The sequence below is a fragment of the Pristiophorus japonicus genome, chromosome 8 (assembly GCF_044704955.1).
Source record: "Pristiophorus japonicus isolate sPriJap1 chromosome 8, sPriJap1.hap1, whole genome shotgun sequence".
Classification (NCBI taxonomy): Eukaryota; Metazoa; Chordata; class Chondrichthyes; family Pristiophoridae; genus Pristiophorus; species Pristiophorus japonicus.
In genome coordinates, this window is record NC_091984.1 from 207,565,314 (window position 1) to 207,588,936 (window position 23,623).

Below are 23,623 nucleotides of genomic sequence, written 5' to 3' on the forward strand. Positions count from 1 at the left end.
GCTCGGTTTTGAAAGTTTCCGAAATTACAGTAAATAGATAACGTTTTTAATGCTACAATGTAATCACTGATACTTTCATCAGTCTTTTGATTTCATACACTGAAATGATAGCTTTCAGCAATTTCTAATGGTTTGGGGTTATAGTGCTGCTCCAGCTTCGTTAAAATCTCCTTAAGCGTTGTGTCCTTTGGCTCGTCAGGCACAAGCAGACTTACCAGGGTTTCATACAATGCCAGACCTGCTTCAGATAAGGCGATCGCTCTCTTCCGTTCCAACACAGCCCGGTTCTGATCTGCATTCTCTGGAACTTCGCTTGTTATTTGCAGTGAAATACATTTCTAGCCGGTCCAGATATGCTTTAAACCTTACCTGGTCGTGTCTATATTCACCTAAGTGTCCCATTACTGCTACGGATGCCACCATTTTAAACTTTGCAGTTTAAACTAGTGTGCTCGTTTTTTACCTCAGATTTTGTAGCTTTTTCCAAAGGCAGAGAAGCTTCCAAAGTGACTCTGTCGGCTGGCTGAATCCTTCACCAACAAAATTTCAGCTTTAAATCATCCGAAAAATCCCATCTCGCCGCCAAACGCGATATATTCACAGAGCACCAGCACACACAGCTTTCTAACATGGCAGGCACCTCTCGGAAGTCTCCGGAACCTGCTTCTGTTTAATTATTAACTCTAGTTGCAGTACACAATACGTCCACATCCACAGTGTGGAGCTACAAACATTACAAGCTTACAGACATTACAGTAATTTTTAAGACCTCTATCAGGTCACCTCTCAGTCTTCGCTATTCTAGAGAAAGGAGCCCCGCCTGTTCAGTCTTTCCAGTACAGGTGCAACGTCCCGAATCCGGAACTCCGAAAGCCGGACATTTTGCGCATCCCCAATGGAGTCATCCAGAATCCGGAATTATTGTCCGGAATCTGGACATTTATTGAGGTAGCCAAGATGGCGACATCGGGCAGCGTGCGACGAGGAAACCGGTAAGCAGTGCGGGGGCTGCGGGCGGTGTGAATCGAGGAATTGCGTGAATCGGTGAGTGGCGAGATCCGAAATCCAGCAAAACCCAAAATCTGGCACGGATTCGGTCGAAGATTCTGGATTTCGGATGCTGTACCTGCAGTCATAATATTAAAATCATCACTAAAAGAACAAAATGAGAGGTTGGAAGATATTTTTTAATATGCAGATGGTTGTTAGGACATGGAATGCTCAACTCGAATCGGTCGAGGAATCGGAATCCATAAAGCTATTAAAAGAGAAAAACATTGAAACAGATATGGGGGAAGGACAGAAGAATATATTGTGGATAGCTCTTTCGGAGAGCCAACACTGACCAGATGGGCCGAATGACCTTCTGTAATGTAAAATTCCATGACAAAGACTAATGGACACCATTCTCCTCCATCATGTCCTCCAAAATACTGTGGAATCCCAGACCTTCCCCTCCCCCACCCCTTCACTTAACTATTCAACCTTGATCTTCCCTCCCAATCCACCACTGCCAGATCTCCCTCGCCTGATCTTCTCACCTGCCCCCTCTGACATTCCACTTCCTCTACTATCTTCCTACTCCATCAGAGCCCGTCTGCCCTCTTGGGTAGATCTAAAAGATGGAATCGGAACTTTTGGGGGGGGCGGGGGGGGGTGGCGGCAAGCGGGCAGTGGGAGGCTGCATCAAAAGATAGCAGGGGATCTGCCTTGGCTAGGGAAGTGCGTGATCCTCTGGGGAACATTGTCACCTATGTTTGGGTGGACTAAAAGGTAAGTATAATAAGCAGAATATATAATAATGTACATACATTACAGCTTAAAACTAACTTACAGGCGTAATGGAAGTAACGTAACAACAACCTTCCTGTAAGCATTAGATGTGTGAACTGAAGTTAAACTTTTAAAATATTTAATAAACAACTTGCATTTATATAGTGCCTTATCACATCCTCACATCATCTCAAAGCACTTCCGCCCATTGCATTACCCTTGAAGTGTGCTCGCTGATGCTTTTTAGACAAATGCTGCAGCCAATTTGTGCACAATATCCCACAAATAACAATTGAATGAATGGCAAAGGATTTGTTTTTACTGTTGGTTGAAAGTTGATCGTTGGCCAGGACACTGAGAAAACTCCCTGTTCGTCTTTGAAAAGTGCAGTACTGTGGGATGGGGGGGCGGTCACAGCCATTGTAAATCACCACGTGCTGGAGGAGGAGAGGAGACTAGGCCATCAGTGAGGAAGGAGAGGTCCAGATGCAGGGAGGGGAAAGGAGGTGGAGGCCTGATAGCCAGGTCCAGTCGCCACAGGAGGTCCAGCCGGGAGGCCCAGGTCGCGTCGAGTCATTCAGCCGCTGCAGGAGGTCCAGCCGGAAGTCTCAAGTCGTGCCGAGTCGCCGCAGGAGGTCCAGCTGGGAGTCACCGATGTGCAGTGTGGCGGGAGGCCTGAGGTAGACCCGAACCTTTGGGATTCGCGGGGTTGGGGTTAGGGTGGGGATTTAAGTCTTTAGGACCCCCTATTGGGGATAATAGGGCTAGGGCTGGGGCTTGGGGAAGTTTAGACAATGGAACTAAACTACAGAACCAGTGGGAAGCTGTTCAACCTTCGCCGTATCCAGGCCCAGTCCAAGACCACTCCAATCTCTGTCGTCAAGCTACAGTACGCGGGCGCCGCCTGCGTCTGTGCACACACACAGGCTGAACTCCAGGATATAGTTGACGTATTTACAGAGGCGTATGAAAGCGTGGGCCTTACGCTAAACATTAGTAAGACAAAGGTCCTCCACCAGCCTGTCCTCGCCGCACAGCACTGCCCCCCCCAGACATCAAGATCCACGGTGTGGTCCTGGACAATGTGGACTACTTCCCCTATCTCGGGAGCCTCCTATCAACAAAAGCAGACATTGCCGACGAGATCCACCACCACCTCCAGTGCGCCAGTGCAGCCTTCGGCCGCCTGAGGAAAAGAGTGTTTGAAGACCAGTCCCTCAAAACTGTCACCAGGCTCATGGTCTCCACGGCCGTAGTAATACCCGCCCTCCTGTATGGCTCAGTACAGTAGACACCAAGTCGCTGGAGAAATACCACCAGCGATGTCTCCGCAAGATTCTGCAAATCCCCTGGGAGGACAGACGCACAACCATTAGCGTCCTCATCCAGGCCAACATCCCCAGCATTGAAGCAATGACCACACTTGATCAGCTTTGCTGGGCAGGCCACATAGTTCGCATGCCAGACACGAGATTCCCAAAGCAAGTGCTCTACTCGGAACTCATCCATGGCAAACGAGCCAAAGGCGGGCAGAGGAAACGTTAGATGGACACCCTCAAAGCCTCCTTGATAAAGTGCGACGTCCCCACTGACACCTGGGAGTCCCTGGCCATAGACTGCCCTAAGTGGAGGAAGTGCATTTGTGAGGGCGCTGAGCTCCTCGAGTATTGTCGCCAAGAGCATGCAGAAATCAAGCGTAGGCAGCGAAAGGAGCGTGTGGCAAACCAGGCTCCCTTCCCACCCTTTCCCTCAACGACTATCTGTCCCACCTGTGACAGAGACTCGTATTGGACTGTACAGCCACCTAAGAACTCATGCTAAGAGTGGAAGCAAGTCTTCCTCGATTCTGAGGGACTGCCTATAGAAACATAGAAACATAGAAACATAGAAAATAGGTGCAGGAGCAGGCCATTCAGCCCTTCTAGCCTGCACCGCCATTCAATGAGTTCATGGCTGAACATGAAACTTCAGTACCCCATTCCTGCTTTCTCGCCATACCCCTTGATCCCCCGAGTAGTAAGGACTTCATCTAACTCCCTTTTGAATATATTTAGTGAATTGGCCCCAACCACTTTCTGTGGCAGAGAATTCCACAGGTTCACCACTCTCTGGGTGAAGAAGTCTCTCCTCATCTCGGTCCTAAATGGCTTACCCCTTATCCTTAGACTGTGACCCCTGGTTCTGGACTTCCCCAACATTGGGAACATTCTTCCTGCATCAACCTGTCTAAACCCGTCAGAATTTTAAACGTTTCTATGAGGTCCTCTCTCATTCTTCTGAACTCCAGTGAATACAAGCCCAGTTGATCCAGTCTTTCTTGATAGGTCAGTCCCACCATCCCGGGAATCAGTCTGGTAAATCTTCGCTGCACTCCCTCAATAGCAAGAATGTCCTTCCTCAAGTTAGGAGACCAAAACTGTACACAATACTCCAGGTGTGGCCTCTGTACAACTGTAGCAACACCTCCCTGCCCCTGTACTCAAATCCCCTCGCTATGAAGGCCAACATGCCATTTGCTTTCTTAATCGCCTGCTGTACCTGCATGCCAACCTTCAATGACTGATGTACCATGACATCCAGGTCTCGTTGCACCTTCCCTTTTCCTAATCTGTCACCATTCAGATAATAGTCTGTCTCTCTGTTTTTACCACCAAAGTGGATAACCTCACATTTATCCACATTATACTTCATCTGCCATGCATTTGCCCACTCACCTAACCTATCCAAGTCACTCTGCAGCCTCATAGCATCTTCCTCGCAGCTCACACTGCCACCCAACTTAGTGTCATCCGCAAATTTGGAGATACTACATTTAATCCCCTTGTCTAAATCATTAATGTACAATGTAAACAGCTGGGGCCCCAGCACAGAACCTTGCGGTACCCCACTAGTCACTGCCTGCCATTCTGAAAAGTACCCATTTACTCCTACTCTTTGCTTCCTGTCTGACAACCAGTTCTCAATCCATGTCAGCACACTACCCCCAATCCCATGTGCTTTAACTGCACATTAATCTTTTGTGTGGGACCTTGTCGAAAGCCTTCTGAAAGTCCAAATATACCACATCAACTGGTTCTCCTTTGTCCACTTTACTGGAAACATCCTCAAAAAATTCCAGAAGATTTGTCAAGCATGATTTCCCCTTCACAAATCCATGCTGACTTGGACCTATCATGTCACCATTTTCCAAATGCGCTGCTATGACATCCTTAATAATTGATTCCATCATTTTACCCACTACTGAGGTCAGGCTGACCGGTCTATAATTCCCTGTTTTCTCTCTCCCTCCTTTTTTTAAAAAGTGGGGTTACATTGGCTACCCTCCACTCGATAGGAACTGATCCAGAGTCAATGGAATGTTGGAAAATGACTGTCAATGCATCCGCTATTTCCAAGACCACCTCCTTAAGTACTCTGGGATGCAGTCCATCAGGCCCTGGGGATTTATCGGCCTTCAATCCCATCAATTTCCCCAACACAATTTCCCGACTAATAAAGATTTCCCTCAGTTCCTCCTCCCTACTAGACCCTCTGACCCCTTTTATATCCGGAAGGTTGTTTGTGTCCTCCTTAGTGAATACTGAACCAAAGTACTTGTTCAATTGGTCTGCCATTTCTTTGTTCCCCGTTATGACTTCCCCTGATTCTGACTGCAGGGGACCTAAGTTTGTCTTTACTAACCTTTTTCTCTTTACATACCTATAGAAACTTTTGCAATCCGCCTTAAATGTTCCCTGCAAGCTTCTTCTCGTACTCCATTTTCCCTGCCCTAATCAAACCCTTTGTCCTCCTCTGCTGAGTTCTAAATTTCTCCCAGTCCCCAGGTTCGCTGCTATTTCTGACCAATTTGTATGCCACTTCCTTGGCTTTAATACTATCCCTGATTTCCCTAGATAACCACGGTTGAGCCACCTTCCCTTTTTTATTTTTACGCCAGACAGGAATGTACAATTGTTGTAATTCATCCATGCGGTCTCTAAATGTCTGCCATTGCCCATCCACAGTCAACCCCTTAAGTATCATTCGCCAATCTATCCTAGCCAATTCATGCCTCAGACCTTCAAAGTTACCCTTCTTTAAGTTCTGGACCATGGTCTCTGAATTAACTGTATCATTCTCCATCCCAATGCAGAATTCCACCATATTATGGCCACATTTCCCCAAGGGGCCTCGCACAACGAGATTGCTAATTAATCCTCTCTCATTACACAACACCCAGTCTAAGATGGCCTCCCCCCTAGTTGGTTCCTCGACATATTGGTCTAGAAAACCATCCCTTATGCACTCCAGGAAATCCTCCTCCACCGTATTGCTTCCAGTTTGGCTAGCCCAATCTATGTGCATATTAAAGTCACCCATTCTAACTGCTGCACCTTTATTGCATGCATCCCTAATTTCCTGTTTGATGCCCTCCCTAACATCACTGCTACTGTTTGGAGGTCTGTACACAACTCCCACTAACGTTTTTTGCCCTTTGGTGTTCTGCAGCTCTACCCATATAGATTCCACATCATCCAAGCTAATGTCTTTCCTAACTATTGCATTAATCTCCTCTTTAACCAGCAATGCTACCCCACCTCCTTTTCCTTTTATTCTATCCTTCCTGAATGTTGAATACCCCTGGATGTTGAGTTCCCAGCCCTGATCATCCTGGAGCCACGTCTCTGTAATCCCAATCACATCATATTTGTTAACATCTATTTGCACAGTTAATTCATCCACCTTATTGCGGATACTCCTTGCATTAAGACACAAAGCCTTCAGGCTTGTTTTTTTAACACCCTTTGTCCTTTTAGAATTCTGGCGCACAGTGGCCCATCCTGTTCCCCGCCCCGGGCCTCTCCGCCCCCCACCCCCCCCCCCCCCATCTCCCCTCCGTCTCCTGCCTCTGCCTCCCTTTTGTCTCCCTCTGTCTCCCTGCATTGGTTCCCATCCCCCTGCCATATTAGTTTAACTCCTCCCCAACAGCACTAGCAAACACTCCCCCTAGGACATTGGTTCCGGTCCTACCCAGGTGCAGACCGTCCGGTTTGTACTGGTCCCACCTCCCCCAGAACCGATTCCAATGCCCCAGGAATTTGAATCCCTCCCTGCTGCACCACGTATTCATCTGCGCTATCCTGCGATTCCTACTCTGACTAGCACGTGGCACTGGTAGCAATCCCGAGATTACTACTTTTGAGGTCCTACTTTTTAATTTAGCTCCTAGCTCCTTAAATTCGTTTCGTAGGACCTCATCCCTTTTTTTACCTATGTCGTTGGTACCAATGTGCACCACGACAACTGGCTGTTCTCCCTCCCATTTCAGAATGTCCTGCACCCGCTCCGAGACATCCTTGACCCTTGCACCAGGGAGGCAACATACCATCCTGGAGTCTCGGTTGCGGCCGCAGAAATGCCTATCTATTCCCATCACAATTGAATCCCCTATCACTATCGCGCTCCCACTCTTTTTCTTGCCCTCCTGTGCAGCAGCGCCAGCCATGGTGCCATGAACTTGTCTGCTGCTGCTCCCCCCCAACAGTACTCAAAACGGTGTATCTGTTTTGCAGGGGGATGACCACAGGGGACCCCTGCACTACCTTCCTTGCACTGCTCTTCCTGCTGCTCTTCCATTCCCTATCTGGCTGTGGACCCTTCTCCTGCGGTAAGACCAACTCACTACACGTGATACTCACGTCATTCTCAGCATCGTGGATGCTCCAGAGTGAATCCACCCTCAGCTCCAATTCCGTAACGTGGACCGTCAGGAGCTCGAGGCGGATACACTTCTCACACACGTAGTCGTCAGGGACACCGGAAGTGTCCCTGAGTTCCCACATGGTACAGGAGGAGCATATCACGTGACCGAGCTCTCCTGCCATGCCTTAACCCTTAGATACCCTTAAATTGGTAATAACAATGTTACAGTTCACTTACTGATATAAAAAAGAAAAAGAAAAGCTACTCACCAATCACCAGCCAATCACTTACCCCATTGGCTGTGACGTCACCTTTTGATTCCTTTCTACTTCTATTTTGCTTTCTCTCCCGCTGTAGCTGCACCGGTACGCCTTTTATAGGCCGCTCCGACGCTGCTCCCGCCTCTCCCCAACTGCCGCTGGTACTCGAGCTCCCGCTGGGCCTTTTATAGGCCGCTCCGACGCTGCTCCCACCTCTCCCCAACTGCCGCTCATGGTGATGACTGGGATCTTTTACATCCACCTGAACAGGCTATGGGGCCTCCGTTTAATGTTTCATCCGAAAGTCAGCAGTCCTGCCTGAGCAACTGAAGTGTCAGTCTAGGTTACGTGCCGAAGTCTGTAATTGGGCTTTTGACTTTTTACAGCAAATTGCTTTCTGTTATGCAAACCGGCAGTTTTATACATTCTGTGATTTTAGTTAAAGATCTATAATTTTTAATGACTTCTTTTGATATTTTAGGGTGACAATTATTTTTTTTTAAATTATTTGTAATGACTTATTTTTTCATGCAGACTATTGTTAGTGGAAGAGTTAATGGGTGTGTTTATTTCCATGAAACACTTACTTAAGCACCAGTGAGTTTCCAGTACATTTAACTTTGTTTGTTTAATTTGAACAAGTGGATAAAAGGAATGTTTCCCTTTCTATGGGTTTTCCCACTAAGAAGCTTCTAACCTATTTGACAATTCCTCAAGGATGGCCTGAGCTCCTTTTCCTTTTCCAAACATAATATTTGACATTGGGGTTTGCACCCCAGCTTAATATGTGATTTTATCTTATCACCATACTGTACTCTGCGCACCACAGCTTGGAAGGGTCTGGATTCTTGCTCACAATCTCCATCGTGGTTGTGTTCCTGTGGGGAATGCTGAGTTGAGACCAAGCCTATTCCTATGAGAGAGGAGGAAAGTCCTTGGGTGTCCTCAAGCATCCAATTTACAGCAGCTGATTCACACTGGTATTGGCCAAGGGACAGATTGATTACCCACTGCCCTGTGAAGCCCTCCACAGTTGGTGGACAGCCTGGGGAAATTTTGGAGGAATGCCTGGAAAATAAGTCTTAACAATGAGTCTGTAACTTCACTACTCGTTTCCCTCCCATTTAAAAAAAAAACACAAGTATTTGATGAAACAACTATTTCTGTATCACTTTTTTTCCCAAGTCATGTTTTGTTCCCACACTTTTTAACACAGTAAAACGATAAATGGATGCTATGTGAACACCGTTTCCTGTGTTGGTGATGCAATCTCAATTTCAGGTTTTCGCTCAATTTCAGATGTTAAAGTGAATGCATTCAAGTCTTCTAAAGGCTGCTGTTAGGTTATTTTAGTTTTAGATACTGTTCATCATATTATTGTATGTGCCAGGAAGCACTAATGTGCAAATGAGGTGCTCATTTCAAGGGATTTGGGTGGGGCAGTTCTGCTGCTGCCTGTGGCTACGCTTTTTTCACAAACTCACAGTTTACCTTGGTCGATTTATCAGCACATCATACCATTTCCTTTCTGTGAGAAAGGGTGTCTTACTCACTATCGATTTGTTTTATTAAACTCTCAGGATATGTATTATCATGAATGAGCAATCTTCCATTCATTTGAGCTGCTTTTAATCTGTAAAAGTGGTTGCAGCGAAATTTCATTCTGGCTTTTATTTGCCAGTGGCTTGATTCTGTTCCCTTGAGCTGACAAAAGGCAGGGCGTTGAGTTCTTCCCTCTAATGAGGCAGTCGCACACTCAAATGGAGTTACTTCATCGATATTTATCATCATCAAATGTTCCTCAGCAGCTGTCACACAAGCTGAGAGGTGGCATTTCACGGCAGATCGTGATGGATTTCTGTGAAAAGCGACTTTGTTTTCAGTCACTCGAGACATGCCTAAAGCAGGCAGCAGATTGCAGAGTGCACGCTCTGAAATGTGTCATGTGTAAACAAGTTTCACATCTTAAAAGCGAGAGAGAAAAAATCAATGGTTTAGGGCATAGTAATACTGGAAACTCTTAAGTCTTTTTATTATCTTCCAGCGTTCATAAAGATGATGGATGACTCTTGGCAACTGTTTGGTGTTGGGGATTAGTCACTGACCTTTCACCTCTTGTCTATGGGTCCAAATTCAGCCCAAACTGATGGTATTGAAGCTTACTTTGTCTGCTGGCTGTCAGGATCTGCGTCAAATGTGTCTGGCAGCCTCGATCTAGCTCCTGGTGGGTGGGTAAGAGCCTGAGGCAAAAACCTTCCCCTAACTTGGCACTAATGGGGAATGTCAGAGAGGCCTCCGTCTTATTTATTTGGAGAATGGAAGACTACACCGCTGCAGCGCCGCTCAAGTTGGGGTTGAGGTACGTTGATGGGGCAGATTAGAGGGAGCTTTACTCTATATCTGGCTATGCCAAACGTGGCCAAGGAATACTTGTAGCTAATACAGTATGGCTGGAATGGAAAGTGTTTCATTCCCCAGCAGTAACACCTCTCTGATGAAGGCTTATACCAGAAATGTTAATGTCTGTTCTCTACAGATGCTGACTGACCTACTGAGTATTTCCAGCAGTTTAAAAAAAAATAATGACCCTACAACTAAACAATGGGATATGAACGTATGAATACATCATATGTTCATCTAAAATTACTCTCTGCTATTTAAAAAAAGGACCCCCTAATTATGTATCAGCCATACACAAATTCAGGAAAACATTATTCACCACCAAAAGATTGAAGACAAATATCAAATATGGAAAACTCAAATCCACAAACAGAAAATGAATACAATATGTTGCATTTGGCACAAGATCCCATTGTGATTTTACTGTGTGTATGTGTGTATGTGTGTGTATAGAAAGAAACAGCTGTAGAAAGAGCTAACTACACATTTTACATATAAGCCTGACCTTTATGTGACCTCGCTTTCTTTATAACACATTGCTGCTACCAGTTTTGATTGTTTTCATACCGATACACTTGAGAGTTAAATATTAGTAAGTGGAACCCGTGCATGTTACGGTTCAGGAACCGTGGGTTTCTTGGCTACATTTAAATTTGGGGTCAGTGAATGCATTAGTCAGTTTAATTTGCTGACTTTTCGTTGCTAGGTTTTTATTCTAATTTTCCATCCCTTTTCTTTCCAACGATCCTGATTCTTGCTGGGGTACAATCCAGTACTGGCAGCCCGCTGGTACTCACCCAGGTGGCATTCTTCATTCATAAAGCTAGACTGTGAGACTGTGAGACAGTTTGACTATGGAGGGCAACCAAGTCAAACCTAATCCTGCCCTTACCCAAAGTACTTGTACATACGTACTTCTAGCAGAGGTCACTGGATAGCAATCTGAAACCAGAACCCTGGCAGATGCTATCTGCAATAACCGAGAATATTTAGGCCATTTCTGGTGTGTGTGTGTGTGTGTGTGTCTGTGTGGCTCAATGCACATGCTGATTTTACCCAGTGAGCCACAAGGCTCAGAACTGACACTATGGGCTCAAAATTGTCCATGAGTTGCTCCTTTTTTTTGGAGTAAGTTGGTTTTTCTGATGTAAGTTTAAAAATCCCCAATCAACTTGCTCCAGAGTAACTGATTTAGTAAGGTTTTGTTTAGTTTTGGTTTTTTTTCTCAAAAGGGGGCATTCCCAGCCACCTACCCCAGTTTTGGCCATTTATGCCACTTTGCCCACTAATACTTACTCCAAATCTGCTTAGGTCAGCGTATGTGGCCACTTCAGAAAACCCTGTCGGAGAGTTAAGAAATCGTTGCAGGTTAGTACATTCTAAAGCACCAAGCACTAAACAAAGCACAAATAAAAAAATAGAAGGAAGCGGAGATGACCTGTACCTAAAGCACCAAGACTTACAAAGCACTAAACAAAGCACAAAAAGTAATAAACATTCAATAACAAATAAAAATAGAAGTAAGTCCTACCTTCATCCCAAAACACAAGACTCTGTTCATCTACACTCACCGATTCCTGATATTGTATTATTGATGTACAAAATTCTAAATAAATGACAATGCCCTTTGAACAGCACTTACTTACAATTCTTCACATTTACAGTGCGTTCCACAGCAGGCCTGGCTAATGCGTGAGACCACTCGGCCAGGGATAGGGTGGCGAGCATCAGGTCCCTCCCACACAAGCTGCAGGACACGCTGGGGGCGAGGAGCTACTGCGCATGTGCGCACACTCTTAACGCGCAAGTGCAGACAACCCAACACTGTTTTCAGCGCCGGGACAGTAGCTCCGCCCCCAATCCGCTGGCCACGCCAAGCCCCAGGAGAGGCAACACAGCGGCTAGAATCGGAGAACATTTTTTCGCCGCCCTTTTCATCGTATAAAAGCGGCGCAACTCCAGTGAGTGCGCCAAAAATCTGCAGGGACCAGTTTTGAGCCCTATAAGGGTAATTTTGGAGGACCTTGCACGAGTGAGAGATGGGGCAAAAATGCAAGAGGAACTCTGCGATGTGCTCCATTCGAACAAGGTCTCAAAAGTTATCCCCAATGACCTTAGTCAGTGAATCTTTAGTCTCATTGCTGTGCACAGTAGCTATCTGTTAAATATAACTACATTTCCTCCTTTATTAATAGAAATGTTGAGAGGGGAGAATATCAATTATGAACAGTTCAACACACAGCACTATTTAAGTTAGAAACAGAACTGAATTTCCTTACAGTTCCTCTAATGTTTTCTGTGTGTGTGGGATTTTGTTATTTTTCTACTTAAGAAAACTATGCTAGCCAGCTGATTATCAATCCAGAAAAGTTTATTTAAAGGTTAAACATTGGGACCAAACTTTCACCATTATTGATTTTAGTTATTATTTGAAGTTTTGCTGCACTTTTCTCCGCTCGTTTCCATTCACATCTCTGCAGTTTCCTTCAGACAGTCAAGGTGAAGGCAGATTGTTGCTTCACAATTAGCCAGGTGACTGAGGTGACATTGGAGCAGAGTAAAACGGGAATGCAAGTTTCGCAAAATCCCTCCAATACAGCCTGCTGCCATAAGGTGTTCTCTCTGGTGCCTCTGTGGACAACTTCAAGTGAATTCACTTGCTTTCATTCCCACCCCACCCCCACCCCCCCACCCCCATCCCTGCTCCAGAGCTTCCTTTAACTGCCATCATAATAAGAGGAAAGTCATGAACAAATAATTCAAATCAAAAAATACCTATAGTTTCAGCATATCTATTCAGAACATCATGGTGAAAAGTTTTGTCTCCCATTTTGAGTTATTTCAATCTCTAGTCTCTTTAGGTTTCTCTGTACCGTCGCCCAGCCAAACACGCAAGAAGGGCCTGCTCTCACACTCCTCCCAATATTGCTTGTGAGCTGGCACGTGGGTGGGTGCAGGGATGGCATGAGATGACCTGCTGAAATGATTGTGTAAGAATTGCAGCCCAACTTTTCCCTAGGTAGCCTGATCTTAATTACATGTCGAATTAAATAAAGCCAAATGAAATGTTGTTTACTGCTATCACTTTAGGTATTGGTATTCTAAATATCTGACCATCATAAATCGTCCGGATCAAGATATTGTTAGACTATGCAGACTGAATAATTAAAAAAATTCCAATGGAATTGAAACTCCGCTCCTCTGGGTATATGGGATTTCCTGTTAGAAAACACTGATTATGGGTTCCATAAAAAATGACGAATTGTGTACCCCTTCCACTAATATAACAATGTAGACTTTTTAAACTATGGCAGTGTACCCCTCAGGCTTAGTTTGTAAATGCACTATCCAGTATGGTACCGAGCCATACAGTCCAGGAAGTCTTGGATTTGATCTCCAGTCTGCACTGAGGAAGCCATCTAAGTCAGAGGAGGAGGAGGTCCAGATCCCTGGGCTAGGATGTGAGGTGGGGGAAAATCGATCCAGCTCCTCAATGCTATTCATTTACCCCAGCTAGATAGTGTGCACCTGAGGACAGGGTCAGGATTGGCATTGGCTGTGATGCCCTTCACAGTTGAATAGCACATTTCCCCAAAATACTGAATCTTAATTTTGGTTGTGCCACCAAAGGGGGAGGCTCTTCCATGTGGTGAGGGAAGCAAAATCACTAGGTGGATTTTACGTTTCAGGATGTTCTGACCATTTCTCCACAGAGAGGATTTGAAAATATGATATATATTTAATAGCAAATGTGCATTCCCAACAGTTTGTTTAAAAAAAAAAGGATCCTAGACAAAAAGTCGTTAATTTGATTAAAAGTTATTTTTCGCACAGATTTAACAAACAATTTTTCTGCTCATCTAATTAATCTGAAAAACGCCTTACTTTTATTGTATTGGAAACCCATTTGATCTCTGTCCTTGAGAACAAAGATAAAGAATGGACAAAGAGTGATAGAGAGGGTTTGGGGAAACAGAATACTCTGCAGGCAGCAAAAGACGGGAAGCAGCAGGAAGGGGAGGTTCTGAAAGTCAAATTGTTGGGGTTCAGTTTTTTATTGCTGCATAGAAAGCTCAAGAATTCTGAAAATATGAGTGAGACATTCCAGCAATGCGGATTAGCGTGACAAGTTCATTATTTGTTTTATGTAACAGGAAGCCATGTAGGCACAGTGTTTTTTTTTTAAAGGTGGGAATTACCACTTTTGTTCAGTCACATTCTGCAGAAGGAACCAGCTTCTTGATTTGTCATCAACTTTGTCTTACCAGAGTGTTCATCAGTTCCACTTATCAAAATATTAGAGAAGTACATGTTGGGCCACATGAGCTTACGACATCCAGTTCATTTGTCATGGGGGGCCCGTTCCCTGCGCTATGCTATTGTATAAGTAGATTGTATTGTATAAGGGAGTGAAGGGTTATGGGGAGTGGGCAGGGAAGTGGAGTTGAGGCCAGGATCGGATCAGCCATGATCTTATTGAATGGCGGAGCAGGCTCGAAGGGCCAAATGTCCTACTCCTGCTCCTATTTCTTATGTTCTTATATTGGGCAGGCTGAATCAACTCTGGTATGGAAGAGATGTGGGATCTGCTTATTGGAGTGATTGATGCCATTGAACCCAAGAAGGCATCTGTGGCAGTCCCAAGTCTGTAATGGTGCACATCCCAGGCAGCTGTTGTGCACTTCCCAGCTATATCAAAGCAACATTATCCGAGCCCCGAGGTCACATTAGATAATCTGCCTTTTGAGTTGGTAATGGTGCAGGTGCACGCAAGCGTGGAAATAAGTTTCAACTTTCAAATGTTGCCAGATCTTCTCCACCCCCCCGCCAACCCCCCAACATTGTACTTGTTGGAGATACTCCAAAGGTAGATCAGAAATAACAACAACTTGTATTTATATAGCGCCTTTATCGTAGAGAAACGTCCCAAGGCGCTTCACAGGAGTATTAGGAGATAAAAAAATTGACACTAAGCTGCATAAGTAGAAATTAGCGCAGATGACCAAAAGCTTGGTGATAGAGGTAGGTCTTAAGGAGCATCGTGAAGGAGGAAAGAGAGGTAGAGAGGCGGAGAGGTTTAGGCAGGGTGTTCCAGAGCTTGGGGCCCAGGCAACACAAGGCACAGCCACCAATGGTTGAGCGATTACAATCAGGGATGCTCAAGAGGGCAGAATTAGAGGAACGCAGACATCTCGAGGGGTTGTGGGGCTGGAGGAGATTAGAGATAGGGAGGGGGCGAGACCATGGAGGGATTTGAAAACAAGGATGAGAATTTTGAAATCGAAGCGTTGCTTTACCGGAAAGCCAATGTGGGTCAGCGAATGTAGGAAACCATGACTGATGTGATGTGCAAGGAATCAACAGCAATCACAATCCTTTTTATCCATTGTGGTGATCCCAAACAATCCATCTTTAAAAAAAAATCTGTCATCTGCTTCTCCTGCACCAAATATTTTTGAGCTGGAATTGAAAAGGATGCTAATTTATCTTCATTCTGTGGACCTGCTTGATGAGAGACCCAACAATGCCATCATTTGAGCAGCTTATTACTTTTTGTCACATGCTTTAAATATTTATGCATCATCATTGGGGCTTTCTTGTTTTATAATAATATAGAAGATATATGGCGGGACTCTGAGGTTTACCAAAAACGAAACCACCAAGTGTTGGTGAGAACATAATTCGGAATCAAAGGACGAATGAGTTATAGGTTCAAATCATATGTGGTTGATTTTTATGTAAAGCAGAAAGCCCCATTGGGTGTCTTTTTTGTAACTAGTTTTTAACTGGTCATTTTGTAAAGCTATCAGATGACACGTTCGCTGCATTCCTCAAGGATGTCATGTCATGGAAGGCTGCTGCGTATTGTCTGAAGCAGGGTAACGTGGCCCTTAGTGCGTTTAGCATGACTGGAGCCTGGTTATTGGACATATAGAGCCATACAATATCATAAATGTTTGCTGTAACTTACATTATATATTTTTCTAATTCATTTGCGGGATATGGGTGTAGCTGGCAAGCCCAACGTTTACTTCCCATCCAAAAGCAAAATACTGTGGATGCTGGAATCTGAAATAAAAACAGAAAATGCTGGAAATACTCAGCAGGTCAGGCAGCATCTGTGGAGAGAGAAACAGTTAACGTTTCAGGTTGATTACCCTTTTTCAGAACTGGAAAAAGAGAGAGATGTAACAGATTTTAAGCAAGTGTAGGGGCAGCAAAATGGGGGAGGGGAGGAACGAACAAAAGGGAAGGTCTGTGATAGGATGGAAGGCAGGAGAGATTAGAGAGACAAAAGGAGATGGTAATGGGACAAGTTAAGAAACAAAAGATGTGTCTAAATAGGGTGTAAATGGAGGTGGCAGAATCATCAACAGCTGCCATGCAAAACAGGAAAAAAAAACATTAAAAAGTAAAAATATAGGGGCAGAGGTTATGGTTTGAAATTGTTGAACTCGATGTTGAGTCCAGAAGGCTGTAAAATGTCTAAACGAAAGATGAAGTGCTGTCCCTCGAACTTGCGTTGAGTTTCATTGAAACAGTGCAGCAGTCCGAGGTCAGAGTGGGAGTGGAGCGGGGAATTAAAGTGACAGACGACTGGAAGCTCTGGGTCACCCTTTCCTCCCCTCCACCCTTTCCCTGCCCCTACATTTATTTCCCATCCCTAATTGCCCTCAGAAAGTGGTGATGAGCCATCTCCTTGAACCACTGCAGTCCGTGTTAAGATACTCCCACAGTGTTGTTAGGTAGGGATTTCCTGAATTTTGACCCAGCGACGATGAAGGAAGGGTGATGTATTTCCAATTCATTAATGCTCTATAATTGCAGCTCAGTGAAGCTCTGTCACCAGCAGTAAACATATTCTTTGGACTCGTATTGGATCCTCGAAGTCCTCATTCTATGAACTGAAACCTTCCTCGCCCTCTCTTCTGCTTGTCTTTGTCCTTGCTGACTTCTTCCAACATGTGTTGTAAGGTAAGGCTGATGCACCCATGCTGCTTTGTGGAGTTGCTGTTTGCAGTCTCTTCTGCTCTCAATTCAGCGTCTCTCCATTGGGAAGCACCTTGGAATTTTTTTTTTCTCAAAAATATACTTTATTCATATAAAATTTTCACAATACATTGAAAAATAGTTCAGTACCTTGCGGTCAGCAGTTCCATACAATGCACTAGCGTGTATTTCATTTCAAGGTACAGTTTAGGCCCTTATACATGGCCTTTTTCGATCTTACAAAGGTCTTTGACACTGTCAACCGTGAGGGTCTATGGAGCGTCCTCCTCCGTTTCGGATGCCCCCAAAAGTTTGTCAACATCCTTCGCCTGCTTCACGATGACATGCAGGCTGTGATCCTTACCAACGGTTCCATTATAGACCCAATCCACATCCAGGCCGGGATCAAATAGGGCTGCATTATCGCTCCAGCCCTCTTCTCAATCTTCCTCGCCGCCATGCTCCACCTCACAATCAACAAGCTCCCCGCTGGAGTGGAATTAAACTACAGAACCAGTGGGAAGCTGTTTAACCTACGCCGCCTCCAGGCTAGGTCCAAGATCACCCCAACCTCTGTCATTGAGCTGCAGTACGCGGACGATGCCTGCGTCTGTGCACATTCAGAGGCTGAACTCCAGGATATAGTCAATGTATTCACTGAGGCATATGAAAGCATAGGCCTTATGCTTAACATCCGTAAGACAAAGATCCTCCACCAGCCTGTCCCCACCGCACAGCACTGCCCTCCAATCATCAAGATCCACGGCGCGGCCCTGGACAACGTGGACCATTTCCCATATCTCGGGAGCCTCTTATCAACAAAGGCAGACATTGATGCGGAGATTCAGCATCGCCTCCAGTGCGCCAGCGCAGCCTTCGGCCGCCTGCAGAAAAGAGTGTTTGAAGACTAGGCCTTCAAATCAAGCTCATGGTCTACAGGGCTGTAGTAATACTCACCCTCCTGTATGGATCTGAGGCATGGACGATGTATAGAAGGCACCTCAAGTCGCTGGAGATATATCACCAACGATGTCTCCGCAAGATCCTGCAAATCCCCTGGGAGGACAGGCGCACCAACATCCGTGTCCTCGACTAGGCCAACATCCCCAGCATTGAAGCACTGACCACACTCGATCAGCTTCGCTGGGCAGGCCACATAGTACACATGCCAGATACGAGACTCCCTAAGCACATGCTTTATGTGGAGCTCCTTCATGGTAAACGAGCCAAAGGAGGACAGCAGAAACGTTATAAGGACACCCTCAAAGCCTCCCTGGTAAAGTGCGACAGCACCACTGACATCTGGGAGACCCTGGCCGCAGACCGCCCGAGGTGGAGAAAGTCCATCCGGGAGGGCGTTGAGCTCTTTGAGGAGCATGAAGAGGCCAGGCGCAGGCAGCGGAAGGAGCGCGCGGCAAACCAGCCCTACAGACCCCTACCCCCGACGAATGTTTGTCCCACCTGTAACAGGGTCTGTGGCTCTCGTATCAGACTGTTCAGTCATCAAAGAGCTCACTTTGGGAGTGGAAGCAGGTCCTCCTCGATTCCGAGGGACTGCCTATGATGTTGACAGTTTAGTACAATCCGTAAATCACGTTACATGTAGTACTGTGCAAATGAGGGTATTACATGGAGCAGATAAGAACAGGTTTACATTACATTCAAAGATACATTTCAATACCGATCACGAATCACGTTACATGTAGCACTATGCAGATGAAAGCAGTACACGGAACGGATGGGAATACATTTCTTTACAAGTTACTAAACAGTGCAGAGACTTTCATTATACATGGCACAACACAGGTGTTTTTCAGTACATGGTGCTCTATGTATACAAGCAGATTAACAAGAACAGCCCGAGGGGGGTCTGATTCCATCCCCTGGGTTTACCGTGGCGGAAGGGAATTAAACTGTTGCTCTTCCCCATTGTGCCTTTGCGGCGATTGCACCAATCTTTCGTGCGTCCCTCAGCACGTACTCCTGGACCTTGGGTTGCGCCAGTCTGCAACACTCGGCCATGGACATCTCCTTGCTCTGGAAGACCAGCAAGTTTCAGGAAGACCAAAGTGTGTCTTTCACCGAGTTGATGGCTCTCCAGCAGCAGATGATGTCTGTCGCGGTGTGCGTCCCTGGGAACAGTCTGCAGAGCACAGAGTCCTGTGTTATGGAGCTGCTTGGGATGAACCTCGACAGCAACCACTGCATCTCCTTCCAGACCTTCCTTGCAAAGGGGCAATCCCGATCGAGATGGATGACTGTTTCATCCATACCACAGCCGACTCGGGGCAGAGTGCCATCTCTCTGAAACCCCAGCTGTGCATGAAGGATCTGACGGGTAGGGCCCTTCTCACCATCAACCAAGCTACGTCTTGATGCTTGTGTGAAAGCTCTGGCGATGAGACATTCTGCCAAACGAGTTCGACAGTCTGCTCGGGGAATCGCCCGACATGATCCATCATCTCCTTCTTTCGTAGGGTGTCCAGGACCTTGCGTGCCGACCACTGCTTTATGGCCTTGTGGTTAAAGGTGTTTTTCTTGAAAAACTTTTCCACGAGGGACAGGAGGTGAGGCATGGTCCAACTGGTTGGAGAGTTCCGCGGTAGCCTGACCAGACCCATCCTTCGCAACACCGGGGACAGATAGAATCTCAGCATGTACTGACACTTGGTGTTTGTGTACGAAAGGTCTATGCACAGCTTGATGCAGCCGCACACAAAGGTGGCCATCAGGATGAGGGCCACGTTCGGAACGTCCTTTCCCCCCTTGTCCAGAGATTTGTACATCGTGTCTCTGCGGACACGATCCATTTTCGATCTCCAGACGAAATGGAAGACGGCTCGGGTGACTGCCACGGCACTGGAGCGGGGTATGGGCCAGACCTGTGCCATGTACAACAACAGTGAGAGCACCTCACTCCTGATGACCAGGTTCTTTCCTGCAATGGAGAGGGAGTGCAGGTTCCACCATCCCAGTTTCTGTTTGGCTTTAGCGATACGCTCCTTCCAGTTTTTGGCGCACGCCCCATCCGCTCCGCACCATATTCCCAACACCTTCAGGTAATCTGACTTCACAGTGAAGGGAATAAAGGATCAGTCAGTCCAGTTTCCAAAGAACATGGCCCTGCTTTTGCTGCGATTAATCTTCGCCCCCGAGACCAGTTCAAACTGGTCGCAGATTGTGAGCAATCTGCGGACCGACTGCGGGTCCGAGCAAAAGACGGCAACATCGTCCATGTACAAGGAGGTCTTGACCTGAGCGCCTCCGCTGCCTGGGATTGTCACCCCTCTAATGCCCGCATCCTTCCTGATGGACTCGGTACAGCACACAAACAATACAGAGGAGATGGGGACAGCCTTGCCTGACTCCAGACCTGATCGGAAAGCTTTCAGTTTCCCACCCATTGATTAGAACTGTACTACTGATGTCTGTGTAGAGCAGTTGGATCCAATTGCAGATACCCTCCCCAAACCCCATCTTGGAGAGCACGTCCATCAGGTACGTGTGCGATATCCTGTCAAAGGCCTTCTCCTGGTCCAAGCTGATTAAACAGGTGTCCACCCTCCTGTCCAGCACGTAGGTGATCGTATCTCTGAGTAGCGCGAAGCTATCTGAGATCTTCCTGCTGGGAACAGCGCATGTCTGGTCCGGGTGGATCACCAGCTCCGGGGCAGAGTTAACCCTGTTTGCGATGATCTTCGACAGTGTTGTGTATCTGTAAAGCATGCACCCTCATGTTCCGCCACCAGGGAGCTCATCCCCTGAAGTCCCAAGGGATCCCAGCATCCCTTGGGAGCACTGTATATAAGCCGGCCCCTAAGGCCTGTTCCTCACTCTGGAGTGTCTTATTAAAGACTGAGGTCACTGTTACTTTAACCTCCCTGTGTGCAGCCTCATCTGTGTTAGGAACATAATAGACAGGATCTTGTAGTCCACATTGAGCAGCGAAATGGGCCGCCAGTTTTTGATTTCCTCCCTCTCCCCCTTCTGATTGCAGATGAGGGTGATGATGCCTTTCCTCATTGATTCTGACATTCTTTAGGCTAATGATCACAGAGCTCCCCCTGTGTACCTTTTGGAAGAAGAAACGCGAACACGTCTCATCCTCCTCGACGGAGCGGACTCTGGAGCGGAAGATGATTTTGGAGGACTCTGAGGCAAAGAGCAAGACTTGCTGGCCCTTCACCTATTGGAGTTCCTCCGCGACATCGACCCCCATCGTCTGCAGCAGGAGCAGGTTTTGCATACTCTTCTCGAGTTGGGATAATTCCCTTTGTCTTCCTCGTGCCTCCTGAACACCTTTGAGGAAGAAGAACATCTTGATGTTTGTCTTGATTGTTTCCCACCAGTGCATCGGGGAATCACAGAGGGGTTTTACGGTTCTCCAACCTTTGTAATCCCTCTTAAGTTCCTCAGCGTTTTCCGGGGTCAAGTTGAGCTTCCATATCTCCCTGCTAATTTCCTTTGGGAGACAGTCGGCAGTAGGAGGCAGTGGTCTGAGAAGAACACCGATGGGATGTCGGTGGATCTGACCTTGAGCGTGTGGGACACAAACAGGAAGTCTATTCTGGAACAGACGGACCCGTCTGGTCTCGACCAGGTGTATCTGCGCTGTGCTCTGTCTGCAAGGTTGCTGAAGACGTCGCACAGCTTGGCATCTTTTACCACGTCCATCAGGAGTTTGGATATGTTGTCCAGTTTGCTGTTGGCTCTGCTGGATCGTCCAGCCGCATCGATGATGTGGTTGAAATCGCCGCCCAGAACGACCGGTCTGGATGTTGCCCGCAGCAGTGGGAGCTGATGGAGGAGGGCCAGCCACTCGCTTCTGAGAGGCGAGGCATACACGTTAATTAGCCTTAGAGGAACATTTTTATACAGTACGTCTGCTACAAGGAGGTGGCCACCCACCACCTCCTTAACTTCGGTGATGGTGAAGTGGCCTCACCGCAGCAGAATGCCCAGGCCGGAGGAACGGCAATCGTTGCCTCTTGACCAGACGGATGGTCCGTGGGACTACCATTGCGACCACTGCCGGTAATTGCAGGAGTGCGACAGCCTGCAAGAACAGCAGGTCTGCCTTGACCTTGGCAGGGTATCCTAAGGTGGAAACACATCACGTAATCGAATGCTACGCACGTTAATGGATGCAATCTTTAAACCCATTTTTAAATTGGTGATTACAGTCCAAACATTACATTACAAACACACAGTCCTTTGGCCCTGTGGCCTGTTCCCACATACATAGGTTAGCTTTAAAATCTTCTACTGCACCTTGGCTGAGATATGGGTTGTCCTCTGCCTTGGGGATGATTCGACCAGGGGACGCCAGCAGTGTTGACGGGGAGTCCTCCGTGTCAACTGGTTGCCCTCGCCTGGTGTTGGTTGTTCCTTGTATGCATCCCCTGTGGTGTCGTCGTTCACAACATTCTGGAGCTGGGGTGCATCTGTCGCTTCGTCGCTCCCAGAGATCCGGAATGGGGGTGCGTCGGTTGCTTCATCACTCCCGGAAATCCGGATCAGGGGTGCATCGGTCACTTCGCTGCTCCCAGGGTCCTGGAGCTGGGCTGCACTGGTCGCATTGGCATTTTGCCTCTTCTGCTGGTGGTAGTGGGGGCTTTTGCCTCGCCCTTCGTCATCGGAAGAGCTGCAGCCACTGCTGTCTGTCGTGGACGGTAGCTGTCTTTTAGCTCTCGTTTCTGCAGGAGGCCTCTTTTCCTTTGACTTGCGGGCTGCCTTCTTCTTGGTGACTGCCATCCCTGTTCCTCTTCTTCTGCTCCCTGCTCTTCCATGGATTCGGTGTCTCGGGGGTGAGTTTCACTGCTGGGTGTTGGTGTTAGTGTAGTCTGGCGGCTTGCCATTGCAGACTCCCCTTCCTCCTGTCGGTCAGTGTCGTCTAGGGCGGTGGTTTGTTCGCACGGTGTCTTGTTGGGGAGGGAGGTGTAGGTCTCCTCTGGGACGTTGCGCTCCTCAGCTTCCTCCTCACCTGTCACCATGTTCTTTGCCGCCTGTGCGTAGCTGAAATTGCGCTTGGGGCAGGCTTTGTACAGATGTCCAGCCATACCACAAAGGGTGCAGCACTTGTTCTCTTTGCAGTCCTTTGTCTGGTGTCCTTCCTTCTTGCAATTGCAGCAAATGATTGCTTTGCATCTTGCCGCCACGTGGCCTGCTTTCCCGCAGGTCTGACACACATTGGGTTGTCCGGCGTACACCATGTAGCCCCGACTTCCTCAGAGGGCGAAGCTGGAGGGGGTTTGCAGGATGGTTCCATTGGCGTCCACTTTTTAAGTGACCTGGATGTGGCGCTTGCTGGTCCAAACCCCATGCAAATCCTTCACGTCCACGCTGTATACCTGCGAGGAATATCAGCACATCAATAACTGGGATGTGGGGGTTGTACATATGCACTGTGATCGAGCGCTTCCTCTGCGATGGAAGGGTGAACAGTGGGTCTGTAGTCACCATTGACCGCAGTGGTTCAGCCATCTTCTTCAATGCCTTCAGGAATTTTAGGCATTGGG

At 47.0% G+C, this 23,623-nt stretch overlaps 1 protein-coding gene and 1 long non-coding RNA gene across 4 annotated transcripts in view; one reads left to right on the forward strand and one right to left on the reverse strand.

Moving 5' to 3' along the window:
- Nucleotides 1-23,623, forward strand: part of sh2b3 (SH2B adaptor protein 3) — a 238,434-nt gene that overhangs the window by 103,456 nt on the left and 111,355 nt on the right. The gene's annotated exons all lie outside the window — the stretch shown is intronic.
- Nucleotides 1-23,623, reverse strand: part of LOC139268966 (uncharacterized) — a 120,491-nt gene that overhangs the window by 62,412 nt on the left and 34,456 nt on the right. The window contains exon 2 of the long non-coding RNA XR_011594138.1: nucleotides 11,412-11,455. This is a non-coding gene — a long non-coding RNA (uncharacterized lncRNA). The remainder of the gene's footprint in view (nucleotides 1-11,411; nucleotides 11,456-23,623) is intronic.